General features: G+C 43.6%; 16 pseudogenes; all 16 read left to right on the top strand.

The window, feature by feature from the left end:
* The first annotated feature begins 5,318 nt into the window (after window positions 1-5,318).
* On the top strand, window positions 5,319-5,437 carry LOC140299599 (5S ribosomal RNA; annotated as a pseudogene).
* Window positions 5,438-6,096: 659 nt separating this feature from the next.
* On the top strand, window positions 6,097-6,215 carry LOC140302090 (5S ribosomal RNA; annotated as a pseudogene).
* A 269-nt stretch (window positions 6,216-6,484) lies between these two features.
* Window positions 6,485-6,603, top strand: LOC140270071 (5S ribosomal RNA; annotated as a pseudogene).
* Window positions 6,604-6,872: 269 nt separating this feature from the next.
* On the top strand, window positions 6,873-6,991 carry LOC140305913 (5S ribosomal RNA; annotated as a pseudogene).
* A 269-nt stretch (window positions 6,992-7,260) lies between these two features.
* LOC140288484 (5S ribosomal RNA) lies at window positions 7,261-7,379 on the top strand (annotated as a pseudogene).
* Window positions 7,380-7,648: 269 nt separating this feature from the next.
* LOC140279877 (5S ribosomal RNA) lies at window positions 7,649-7,767 on the top strand (annotated as a pseudogene).
* Window positions 7,768-8,423: 656 nt separating this feature from the next.
* On the top strand, window positions 8,424-8,542 carry LOC140300354 (5S ribosomal RNA; annotated as a pseudogene).
* A 269-nt stretch (window positions 8,543-8,811) lies between these two features.
* Window positions 8,812-8,930, top strand: LOC140296478 (5S ribosomal RNA; annotated as a pseudogene).
* A 269-nt stretch (window positions 8,931-9,199) lies between these two features.
* Window positions 9,200-9,317, top strand: LOC140290121 (5S ribosomal RNA; annotated as a pseudogene).
* Window positions 9,318-9,586: 269 nt separating this feature from the next.
* LOC140290120 (5S ribosomal RNA) lies at window positions 9,587-9,704 on the top strand (annotated as a pseudogene).
* Window positions 9,705-9,973: 269 nt separating this feature from the next.
* On the top strand, window positions 9,974-10,097 carry LOC140289796 (5S ribosomal RNA; annotated as a pseudogene).
* A 269-nt stretch (window positions 10,098-10,366) lies between these two features.
* LOC140290117 (5S ribosomal RNA) lies at window positions 10,367-10,484 on the top strand (annotated as a pseudogene).
* Window positions 10,485-10,753: 269 nt separating this feature from the next.
* LOC140290116 (5S ribosomal RNA) lies at window positions 10,754-10,871 on the top strand (annotated as a pseudogene).
* A 269-nt stretch (window positions 10,872-11,140) lies between these two features.
* On the top strand, window positions 11,141-11,264 carry LOC140289795 (5S ribosomal RNA; annotated as a pseudogene).
* A 269-nt stretch (window positions 11,265-11,533) lies between these two features.
* Window positions 11,534-11,652, top strand: LOC140269570 (5S ribosomal RNA; annotated as a pseudogene).
* A 272-nt stretch (window positions 11,653-11,924) lies between these two features.
* On the top strand, window positions 11,925-12,043 carry LOC140280556 (5S ribosomal RNA; annotated as a pseudogene).
* Window positions 12,044-12,067: the final 24 nt, after the last annotated feature.

Below are 12,067 nucleotides of genomic sequence, written 5' to 3'. Positions count from 1 at the left end.
AATGTAACGGCAGTTATATTTATGTTTCGCCACTAGATGCAGCTATGATTTTATGGCCATAGAGAATGTCCGTATAACACGTTTGTTTTAAGTGTTTTGATGTATATATTTAATATTTAGCAATGTTTAAAGGATATAGTTAATAACATTTGGTGTTAGGTAAAAGTTAAAAGTTAAAACTTGATAAGTTTAGTTTAAGGTGACGGTGATGTCACTTCCGGTTTAAAAAAGCGGTCCGGTAAACTGGTATCATTGATATGGATCCAATAAAGAAAGCAATCAACGAAGACCATAAGCGGTTTTAAGTTTACCGGTTTGTCCACTTGCAGGCCAAAGTGGTATGTAAGTTTGTGTTTGTAAATAATATATTTTCTTTTAGTTGAGGCATGTGTAATGTAATATTTGTACATCATTTGTGTTTTATCAGTTCTACGGTGTACTTGTGGTGAAAGCCGACGATGAAGACCACAGTAAAAATCAGTGAAAAGAACACAAGTCTCGTATCTGTGAACAAGCCAGCATATGTTTTTTTCCAAAGACCACGTCCAGCATTTGATTGAAATTGACCTCTCTGCCCCCTGTATTTCCACACTGCTGGTGTATCAGTGAGAACACTGAAACGCAGAATGCGACAGTGGGGCCTCTCAAAAAGGGAAGGCTACAGTAAAATGACAGATGATGAACTTGACAGCTTGGTCTCTGCCATCAAGCAAGACTCCCAGAATTTGGGTTGGTGCTTTTTACAGAAAGTTTTTATTTGAATTATATCATGCACTTGTCCATAGCATTATAAAAAGATTTGTGCCATAAAAGTAACATTTGAAATTGCCGGCCATATAGGCTCCACAACTAAGTCTAGCTGAGGGCCGGCTACTTTAATGACTGCTATTTTTATAGCCTAAAGGCTATCAATATTATTTTTTAAATTTTCTGTGCCTTAGTGGAGAGTCCTGGACATTATCATAGCAACGGTCATCATAGCATGTATACCTGAGAAAAAGTTAAATGCCTAAATTGTTTGTTTACATGATTATCAATCAATATATCTTAAATAAAAGTGGTTTTCACTTCTTTTCCTACAGGTCACAGAATGGTAAAAGGTCGTCTTAGGGCTTTAGGCCACAGAGTTCAGTGGACAGAGTGTGGGATTCGATGCACCGGGTTGATAGGGTAGGAATACTACAGAGAATGACAAGCCTCGGATGTGTTGTGAGAAGGACCTACAATGTCGCAGCTCCTCTGTCACTCGTACATATAGATACCAACCACAAGTTGATCAGGTAAGCTGACAGCAAAGGACATCACATGGACATTATATATTTATATATTGATTTAAAAAATGGTCTATGGCATACATTCTGCAGAGTTCTGGAATCTGGTGTAATGGACCACGATGTAGCTGCGTTAAACAATTGATACATTTTTATTGAACAGATATGGTGTGGTAATGTTTGGAATAGATGTCTCTTCAAGAAAGGTCAGTGTCCCCATGGAGATTATAGTGTGTGATATAATATTCAACTTAATTTATTTAAAGCTATACTTTTCTTTTGTAAGCTTAAAATGCTCCTAATAAGCTTATGGCGCACTAAAATGGAAAAGCAAGCCACCAGGTGTTGAAATTACACGCGAACTACAACGCAGGCCGTTGTAGATCACAAGTTGTTTATATTCGGACACGGCAAGCACAAGAATAGCCTTGATGGACGTGGTAACTGGACCGCTGATAACTTGACAACATTCTCCGCTCCGACATCCGGGGGAGATGGAACGCACCATCACTTTCTCACCTCACACGTCAGGGAGGAAGGGAGCGTCACAGGTCAGGCAGGGGGAAGAGGGTGAGACTTTGGAGGGAGGGGGAGTTTTTCATGTTTAAATTTTTAATAAGTGCCGTGCTACATGCCAGAAAGGTAAGTATAGCTTTAAGTCTAACATTACACATGGAACAATATTTCATTCATTTATTATTCTTATATTATTGTAGTTAATGTTTAATGTGTTTCTGTGGTTTTTATGTTTTCCAAATGCTCACAAAGATCATGTACCGACATGCTACCAATAACAACAAGTCATCAACAGCCCAAGATTTCTTCCTTCAGGCTGTAGAGACGCATGGTTTTCCATCCAGGTAACATGCTATGTTTTGTTTTGAGGTTGCTGTTTTTATGTTTACATTGTTATATTTTTACAAGATTTTAAATTTTTTTATGTAAAGTTGCCTTTACAAAATTGTTGACCCACTGACATAATCACAATATTATATGTATGTCTTTACAGTGATCTGCTGTTCAAGGATGTTTCAGTCTTATAATATAAGCATTTTTATGTATTAATAAATTCCTTTACAACTAGTGTCTCCTTCAGGATTAGCAGATGATGAAACCTGTTGTGGATTTACAACAAAAATATAGAACAAATTTCTACAACACATTCCTGTACAACTTAGACCTGTACATTGGATCTCTTTTTATCATAGTAGTATTGGAGACTAGTATGTACATATATATATGTATATATATATATAACTATTTATCATGTCTATCTATTCTTTGCTGCTCAGGTCCCTGATCGTAGTCAGGCCATCCTCCTATGATTAGATAGAGAGGACAGCTGATTTTCCTTTGCCTGCCTTTTGTGTTGAAGGACTGAGTCACACAGTTTTGTCAACCACATATTTTATTTTTTGGACTTTTTTGAAAGAGTATCCATACCAAGGAGTAAAATTGTACAATCCTCTTTTTCCTAAATCAGTACCAACTTGTGCGCACCGCATGGAGTTGGCGCTCAGATCCCGGCCGGCAGAAATTGCCGCTCCTTGATTGGATGATTGGTTGGCCCATGGTTGGGCACCGGGTTAATTATGTAGGCTTTTGAGTAGTTCTCCTTGTCGCTGATTGTTACCATGGGATTGTTTTTCCTGTTTCCTTCTCCTTTGGCTTCTGTGTCCAAATTCCAAACGGAGAGCATGGAAAAATATATGCATTGCAAATTAATATGGAAGAAGAAATCAAATAGATTCAATTAGTGACACCCGGAGGTGAGAAGGCAAATAGCACAGACCCTCTCAGCTGAATGTTTCACTTTTTCAACATTAAACAATTTAAGCCCTCTCTTTGGAATTGGTCAATCACACACTCTGGTGTGACTTGACAACTGACTAACCTCATCCACTCATTTTCTTTCCAGAACACAAACATGACAGCACACCTGTAGGTTCCACCGAGATTTGAACTCGGATCACAGGATTCAAAGTCCAGAGTGCTAACCTTTCGGCCAAAAAAGGGGCAAAAGGGACTGCCCGAAAGGGGGGAAAAGGAAAAAAAGAGGAAGGAGGGGGGGGGAGAGAGAAAAAGAAAAGGAGAAAAAACGTACACTTTATCCACTTTTCTCTATTCTCTTATCTTCTCAACATTGTTTACACACACCTCTGCACTTATTGCAAGGTTTATCATCTGTTTAATTTTCATGTTTCTTGTGGGATTCGAACCTGTATTGTGGCAACACCCCAACATACCACAGTGCTTTGGACTTTACTAAAGCCTACTGTAGGGGGGAGCACACAACATGTGTATAACTGTAAATGTAAATAAGTCTCCCATCATTTTTCCCCTCTTTTTTTGGTACACTCAATTATTTGAGAGACTAGCTATCTATCTGTATCACTATTTGTGCAACACAAGTGAATGAAACAAATTCCAAATTGAGCAAAGAAAGTATTTTTAAAAAATCTTTGGTTGAGACAAAGAGTGTTGGGTTTTGTTAATAAATGTAAAATAATTCTCCAAGTAATTCTGGCTTCACTTTTGACAATTGCATTAAATGGATGTCACTCACACTCACTGTCGTCCTGTTTTGCAAAGGGAAATTAAATAAAAATGTGAAGGCTGTTCTTGGTTCAAGTAAAATTATCAAACTTTATTAACATTGTAACAATAATCACACAGTAACAGACGAGCAATCATCTGCGAACAGACAGACAGACAGACAGACACTTAACGTAAACTTAACGCCGCAGTTAAAACGTCGCATGAAATGGAAGCTGTCCAAGCGCACTGCAGACCTCCATGGGTGGAAGAGTTTGACCACTGAAGACACACCTGTGAAAAACAAAGTCAGCCGCTGCCCAATTGCCAGTACCACTCCTCCCACAAGTGGAGTGGTAACAGTGTGTGTGTGTGTGGCACACAGTTTTTCAAACGTATATTTGATAAAGAATTTTATCATTTTTACCCACCTGACTGGCTGCAGCAGTCCCGGTCAACATAGATGACCTCAGGTTCAGCTTGGCCCGCATTCTTGTATCGAGTGACGATGCCATGGCACAACTCTTCCAACCCTGCACCTTCACCCGTTGTCAGAACAGAGTTCAGAACCTGGCCAAACTCGTTGCCGATGTTTATCATCCATGCAGCACTGTCCCCAATAGCGCCAGCCAGCTTCTTGGTGATCTGTAAAAGAAACACTACTTTCAAACTGTTTGTTGTAATTATACACGTGTGCATGTGTCAAACCGACATTCAAGCACTTGCACCTGTAATCATATTCCTGCACATTTTTCATTTTCCCTCTTTTTTCCCCTCCTCTTTTTTTTTGGGGGGGGGGGGGGGGGGGGGGCAATAAATATAGCTTTCCCAGTGATAACTACTAATACAACCGATTCTCCGCAACAACCAAAAGATTCATCGCACACAAGGCCTTGAAATTGATTTTGGTCAAGAAAGAGGTTTCAGAATATGAAGATCAAATTCAGAGTCTGACAGTGACTTTTAGAAGAGGATGACATTAATCATCAGCTATCTCCTAAACGGGAATGAACCAGAGCTAGACAGCAGCAGGCCCCAGGACCAAGTAGTCAGCAGCCGAGCTGAGATTGAGATCTTACTTATGTTTTGTAAATGTTCAAAGTTCTAAAAAAGTTCAAATGAATAATACATGATAGTTATACCAAAAAACCTTGCTTCATTTGCACTTTTCTTGAATGTTTTCCATCCTTTTTATTTTTACTACTACTAGTACTTGGATGGTAGACTGCCTGGGAATACCAGGTGCTTTAAGCTTTTTCTCTTCTCTCTACCACCTTTTGTTGCAACGTCTGATCACCCTGTGACACATGAGGAAGGTGGTCATCTTCAGCTGCTGCTTTGTTGGCAGACACGAAGTGATCTGAGAGTCTCAGTTTCAGCTGCAGAGAATGATCACATCAGAGAAGATGATATGCCCGTTACACATCAGCCTTTCTCTGCAATTATCTAGTTGCATAGAGGAACCGTATGATTCCAGTACCTATATGATGCACATTTGTCAGTGACATTGTTGCTTACGGCCACACCACGTTGAACATGCCCGACCTCGTCTGATCTCGGAAGCCAAGCACGGTTGGGCCTGGTTAGTACTTGGATGGAAGACCTCTTGGGAATACCAGGTGCTGTAAGCTTTTTCTCTTCTTTCGACCACCTGCATGTCTTTTGTTGCAACGTCTGATCACCCTGTGACACATGAGGAAGTTGGTCATCTTCAGCAGCTGCTGCTGCTTTGTTGGCTGACACAAAGTGATCTGAGAGTCTCAGTTTCAGTTGCAGAGAATGATCACATCAGAGAAGATGATTTGCCCGCTACACATCAGCCTTTCTCGGCCATTATCTGGTTGCATAGAGGAACCGTATGATTCCAGTACCTATATAATGCACATTTGTCAGAGACATTGTTGCTTACGGCCACACCACCCTGAATAAGCCCGACCTCGTCTGATCTCGGACACCAAGAAGGTTGTACCTGGTTAGTACTTGGATGGGAGACAGCTTGGGAATACCAGGTGCTGTAAGCTTTTTCTCTTCTCTCTACCACCTGCATGTCTTTTGTTGCAACGTCTGATCACCCTGTGACACGTGAAGAAGTTGGTCATCTTCAGCTGCTGCTGCTTTGTTGATAGACACGAGGTGATCTGAGAGTCTCAGTTTCAGCTGAAGAGAATAATCACATCAAGGAGGAAGATGAACCAACTACAAGTCAGCCTTTTTCGGCAATTATCTGGTTACACAGAGGAAGTGTATGATTCCAGTACCTATATAATGCACATTTTTCACAGTTATGGTTGCTTACGGCCACACCACCCTGAATATGCCCGACCACGTCTGATCTCGGAAGCCAAGCAGGTTTGGGCCTGGTTAGTACTTGGATGGTAGACTGTCTGGGAATACCAGGTGCTGTAAGCTTTTTCTCTTCTCTCTACCACCTGCATGTCTTTTGTTGCAACGTCTGATCACCCTGTGACACATGAGGAAGTTGGTCATCTTCAGCTGCTGCTGCTGTGTTGGCAGACACAAAGTGATCTGAGAGTCTCAGTTTCAGCTGCAGAGAATAATCACGTCAGGGAAGAAGATGTGCCCACTACACATCAGCCTTTCTCGGAAATGATCTGGTTGCATAGAGGAACCGTATGATTCCAGTACCTATATAATGCACATTTGTCAGAGACATTGTTGCTTACGGCCACACCACCCTGAACATACCCGACCTCGTCTGATCTCGGAAGCCAAGGAGGGTTGGGCGTGGTTAGTACTTGGATGGTAGACTGCTTGGGAACACCAGGTGCTGTAAGCTTTTTCTCTTCTCTCGACCACCTGCATGTCTTTTGTTGCAACGTCTGATCACCCTGTGACACATGAGGAAGGTGGTCATCTTCAGCTGCTGCTGCTTTGTTGGCAGACACGAAGTGATCTGAGAGTCTCAGTTTCAGCTGCAGAGAATGATCACATGAGGGAAGAAGATTTGCCCACTACAAGTCAGCCTTTCTCTGCAATTATCTGGTTACATAGAGGAACCGTATGAATCCAGTACCTATATAATGCACATTTGTCACAGACATTGTTGCTTACGGCCACACCACCCTGAACATGCCCGACCTCGTCTGATCTCGGTAGCCAAGGAGGGTTGGGCCTGGTTAGTACTTAAATGGGAGACCGCTTGGGAATACCAGGAGCTGTAAGCTTTTTGTCTTCTCTCGACCACCTGCATGTCTTTTGTTGCAACGTCTGATCACCCTGTGACACATGAGGAAGTTGGTCATCTTCAGCTGCTGCTGCTTTGTTGGCAGACACGAAGTGATCTGAGAGTCTCAGTTTCAGCTGCAGAGAATAATCACATCAGGGAAGAAGATGTGCCCATAACAAGTCAGCCTTTCTCTGCAATTATCTGGTTACATAGAGGAATTGTATGATTCCAGTACCTATATAATGCACATTTGTCACAGAAATTGTTCCTTACGGCCACACCACCCTGAATAAGCCCGACCTCGTCTGATCTCGGAAGCCAAGGAGGGTTGGGCCTGGTTAGTACTTTAATGGGAGACTGCTTGGGAATACCAGGTGCTGTAAGCGTTTTCTCTTCTCTCTACAACCTGCATGTCTTTTGTTGCAACGTCTGATCACCCTGTGACACATGAGGAAGTTGGCCATCTTCAGCTGCTGCTGCTTTGTTGGAAGACACGAAGTGATCTGAGAGTCTCAGTTTCAACTGAAGAGAATAATCACGTCAGGGAAGAAGATGTGCCGACTACACATCAGCCTTTCTCAGCAATTATCTGGTTACATAGAGGAACCGTATGATTCCTGTACTTATATAATGCACTTTTGTCAGACCCATTGTTGCTTACGGCCACACCACCCTGAACATACCCGACCTCGTCTGATCTTGGAAGCCAAGCAGGGTTGAACCTGCTTAGTACTTGGATGGGAGACTGCTTGGGAATACCAGGTGCTGTAAGCATTTTCTCTTCTCTCTACAACCTGCATGTCTTTTGTTGCAACGTCTGATCACCCTGTGACACATGAGGAAGTTGGTCATCTTCAGCTGCTGCTGCTTTGTTGGCTGACACAAAGTGATCTGAGAGTCTCAGTTTCAGTTGCAGAGAATGATCACATCAGAGAAGATGATTTGCCCGCTACACATCAGCCTTTCTCGGCCATTATCTGGTTGCATAGAGGAACCGTATGATTCCAGTACCTATATAATGCACATTTGTCAGAGACATTGTTGCTTACGGCCACACCACCCTGAATAAGCCCGACCTCGTCTGATCTCGGACACCAAGAAGGTTGTACCTGGTTAGTACTTGGATGGGAGACAGCTTGGGAATACCAGGTGCTGTAAGCTTTTTCTCTTCTCTCTACCACCTGCATGTCTTTTGTTGCAACGTCTGATCACCCTGTGACACGTGAAGAAGTTGGTCATCTTCAGCTGCTGCTGCTTTGTTGATAGACACGAGGTGATCTGAGAGTCTCAGTTTCAGCTGAAGAGAATAATCACATCAAGGAGGAAGATGAACCAACTACAAGTCAGCCTTTTTCGGCAATTATCTGGTTACACAGAGGAAGTGTATGATTCCAGTACCTATATAATGCACATTTGTCACCGATATTGTTGCTTACGGCCGCACCACCCTGAATATACCTGACCTCGTCTGATCTTGGAAGAAAAGCAGGGTTGGGCCTGGTTAGTACTTGGATGGGAGACCACTTCGGAATACCAGGTGCTGTAAGCTTTTTCTCTTCTCTCTACCACCTGCATGTCTTTTGTTGCAACGTCTGATCACCCTGTGACACATGAGGAAGTTGGTCATCTTCAGCTGCTGCTGTTTTGTTGGCTGACACGAAGTGATCTGAGAGCCTCAGTTTCAGTTGCAGAGAATGATCACATCAGAGAAGATGATATGCCCGCTACACATCAGCCTTTCTCGGCAATTATCTGGTTGCATAGAGGAACCGTATGATTCCAGTACCTATATAATGCACATTTGTCAGAGACATTGTTGCTTACGGCCACACAACCCTGAACATGCCCGACCTAGTCTGATCTCGGAAGCCAAGCACAGTTGGGCCTGGTTTGTACTTGGATGGAAGACCTCTTGGGAATACGAGGTGCTGTAAGCTTTTTCTCTTCTCTGTACCACCTGCATGTCTTTTGTTGCAACGTCTGATCACCCTGTGACACATGAGGAAGTTGGTCATCTTCAGCTGCTGCTGCTTTGTTGGCAGACACAAAGTGATCTGAGAGTCTCAGTTTCAGCTGCAGAGAATAATCACATCAGGGAAGAATATGTGCCCACTACACATCAGCCTTTCTTGGCAATTATCTGGTTACATAGAGGAACCGTATGATTCCAGTACCTATATAATGCACATTTGTCACAGAGATTATTACTTACGGCCACACCACCCTGAACATGCCCGACCTCGTCTGATCTCGGAAGCCAAGCACGGTTGGCCTGGTTAGTACTTGGGTGGGAGACTGCTTGGGAATACCAGGTGCTGTAAGCTTTATCTCTTCTCTGGACCACCTGAATGTCTTTTGTTGCAACGTCTGATCACCCTGTGACACATGAGGAAGTTGGTCATCTTCAGCTGCTGCTGCTTTGTTGGCAGACACAAAGTGATCTGAGAGTCTCAGTTTCAGCTGCAGAGAATAATCACATCAGGGAAGAATATGTGCCCACTACACATCAGCCTTTCTTGGCAATTATCTGGTTACATAGAGGAACCGTATGATTCTAGTACCTATATAATGCACATTTGTCACAGAGATTATTACTTACGGCCACACCACCCTGAACATGCCCGACCTCGTCTGATCTCGGAAGCCAAGCACGGTTGGCCTGGTTAGTACTTGGGTGGGAGACTGCTTGGGAATACCAGGTGCTGTAAGCTTTATCTCTTCTCTGGACCACCTGAATGTCTTTTGTTGCAACGTCTGATCACCCTGTGACACATGAGGAAGTTGGTAATCTTCAGCTTCTGCTGCTTTGTTGGGAGACACGAAGTGATCTGAGAGTCTCAGTTTCAGCTGCAGAGAATAATCACGTCAGCGAAGAAGATGTGCCCACTACACATAAGCCTTTCTCTGCAATTATCTGGTTACATAGAGGAACCGTATGATTCCAGTACCTATATAATGCACATTTGTCACAGAGATTGTCGCTTACGGCCACACCACCCTGAATATAATATGCCCGACCTCGTCTGATCTCGGAAGCCAAGCAGGATTGTGCCTGGTTAGTACTTGGGTGGGAGACTGCTTGGGAATACCAGGTGCTGTAAGCTTTTTCTCTTCTCTCTACCACCTGCATGTCTTTTGTTGCAACGTCTGATCACCCTGTGACACATGAGGAAGTTGGTCATCTTCAGCTGCTGCTGCTTTGTTGGCAGACACAAAGTGATCTGAGAGTCTCAGTTTCAGCTGCAGAGAATAATCACATCAGGGAAGAATATGTGCCCACTACACATCAGCCTTTCTTGGCAATTATCTGGTTACATAGAGGAACCGTATGATTCCAGTACCTATATAATGCACATTTGTCACAGAGATTATTACTTACGGCCACACCACCCTGAACATGCCCGACCTCGTCTGATCTCGGAAGCCAAGCACGGTTGGCCTGGTTAGTACTTGGGTGGGAGACTGCTTGGGAATACCAGGTGCTGTAAGCTTTATCTCTTCTCTGGACCACCTGAATGTCTTTTGTTGCAACGTCTGATCACCCTGTGACACATGAGGAAGTTGGTCATCTTCAGCTGCTGCTGCTTTGTTGGCAGACACAAAGTGATCTGAGAGTCTCAGTTTCAGCTGCAGAGAATAATCACATCAGGGAAGAAGATGTGCCCACTACACATCAGCCTTTCTTGGCAATTATCTGGTTACATAGAGGAACCGTATGATTCTAGTACCTATATAATGCACATTTGTCACAGAGATTATTACTTACGGCCACACCACCCTGAACATGCCCGACCTCGTCTGATCTCGGAAGCCAAGCACGGTTGGCCTGGTTAGTACTTGGGTGGGAGACTGCTTGGGAATACCAGGTGCTGTAAGCTTTATCTCTTCTCTGGACCACCTGAATGTCTTTTGTTGCAACGTCTGATCACCCTGTGACACATGAGGAAGTTGGTCATCTTCAGCTTCTGCTGCTTTGTTGGGAGACACGAAGTGATCTGAGAGTCTCAGTTTCAGCTGCAGAGAATAATCACGTCAGGGAAGAAGATGTGCCCACTACACATAAGCCTTTCTCTGCAATTATCTGGTTACATAGAGGAACCGTATGATTCCAGTACCTATATAATGCACATTTGTCACAGAGATTGTCGCTTACGGCCACACCACCCTGAATATAATATGCCCGACCTCGTCTGATCTCGGAAGCCAAGCAGGATTGTGCCTGGTTAGTACTTGGGTGGGAGACTGCTTGGGAATACCAGGTGCTGTAAGCTTTTTCTCTTCTCTCTACCACCTGCATGTCTTTTGTTGCAACATCTGATCACCCTGTGACACATGAGGAAGTTGGTCATCTTCAGCTGCTGCTGCTTTGTTGGCAGACACGAAGTGATCTGAGAGTCTCAGTTTCAGCTGCAGAGAATGATCACATCAGAGAAGATGATATGCCAGCTACACATCAGCCTTTCTCTGCAATTATCTAGTTGCATAGAGGAACCGTATGATTCCAGTACCTATATGATGCACATTTGTCAGTGACATTGTTGCTTACGGCCACACCACGTTGAACATGCCCGACCTCGTCTGATCTCGGAAGCCAAGCACGGTTGGGCCTGGTTAGTACTTGGATGGAAGACCTCTTGGGAATACCAGGTGCTTTAAGCTTTTTCTCTTCTTTCGACCACCTGCATGTCTTTTGTTGCAACGTCTGATCACCCTGTGACACATGAGGAAGTTGGTCATCTTCAGCAGCTGCTGCTGCTTTGTTGGCAGACACGAAGTGATCTGAGAGTCTCAGTTTCAGCTGCAGAGAATGATCACATGAGGGAAGAAGATTTGCCCACTACAAGTCAGCCTTTCTCGGCAATTATCTGGTTACATAGAGGAACCGTATGATTCCATTACCTATATAATGCACATTTGTCAAAGACATTGTCGCTTACGGCCACACCACCCTGAATATGCCCGACCTCGTCTGATCTCGGAAGCCAAGCAGTGTTGGGCCTGGTTAGTACTTTGATGGTATACAGCTTGGGAATACCAGGTGCTGTAAGCTTTTTCTCTTATCTCAACCACCTGC

The sequence above is a fragment of the Leuresthes tenuis genome, unplaced genomic scaffold (assembly GCF_036924035.1).
Source record: "Leuresthes tenuis unplaced genomic scaffold, fLeuTen1.0.hap1 SCAF_1, whole genome shotgun sequence".
NCBI classification, from domain to species: domain Eukaryota; kingdom Metazoa; phylum Chordata; class Actinopteri; order Atheriniformes; family Atherinopsidae; genus Leuresthes; species Leuresthes tenuis.
The sequence above is the reverse complement of the archived record's forward strand: the minus strand, read 5'-3'. Positions and strand labels throughout refer to the sequence as shown.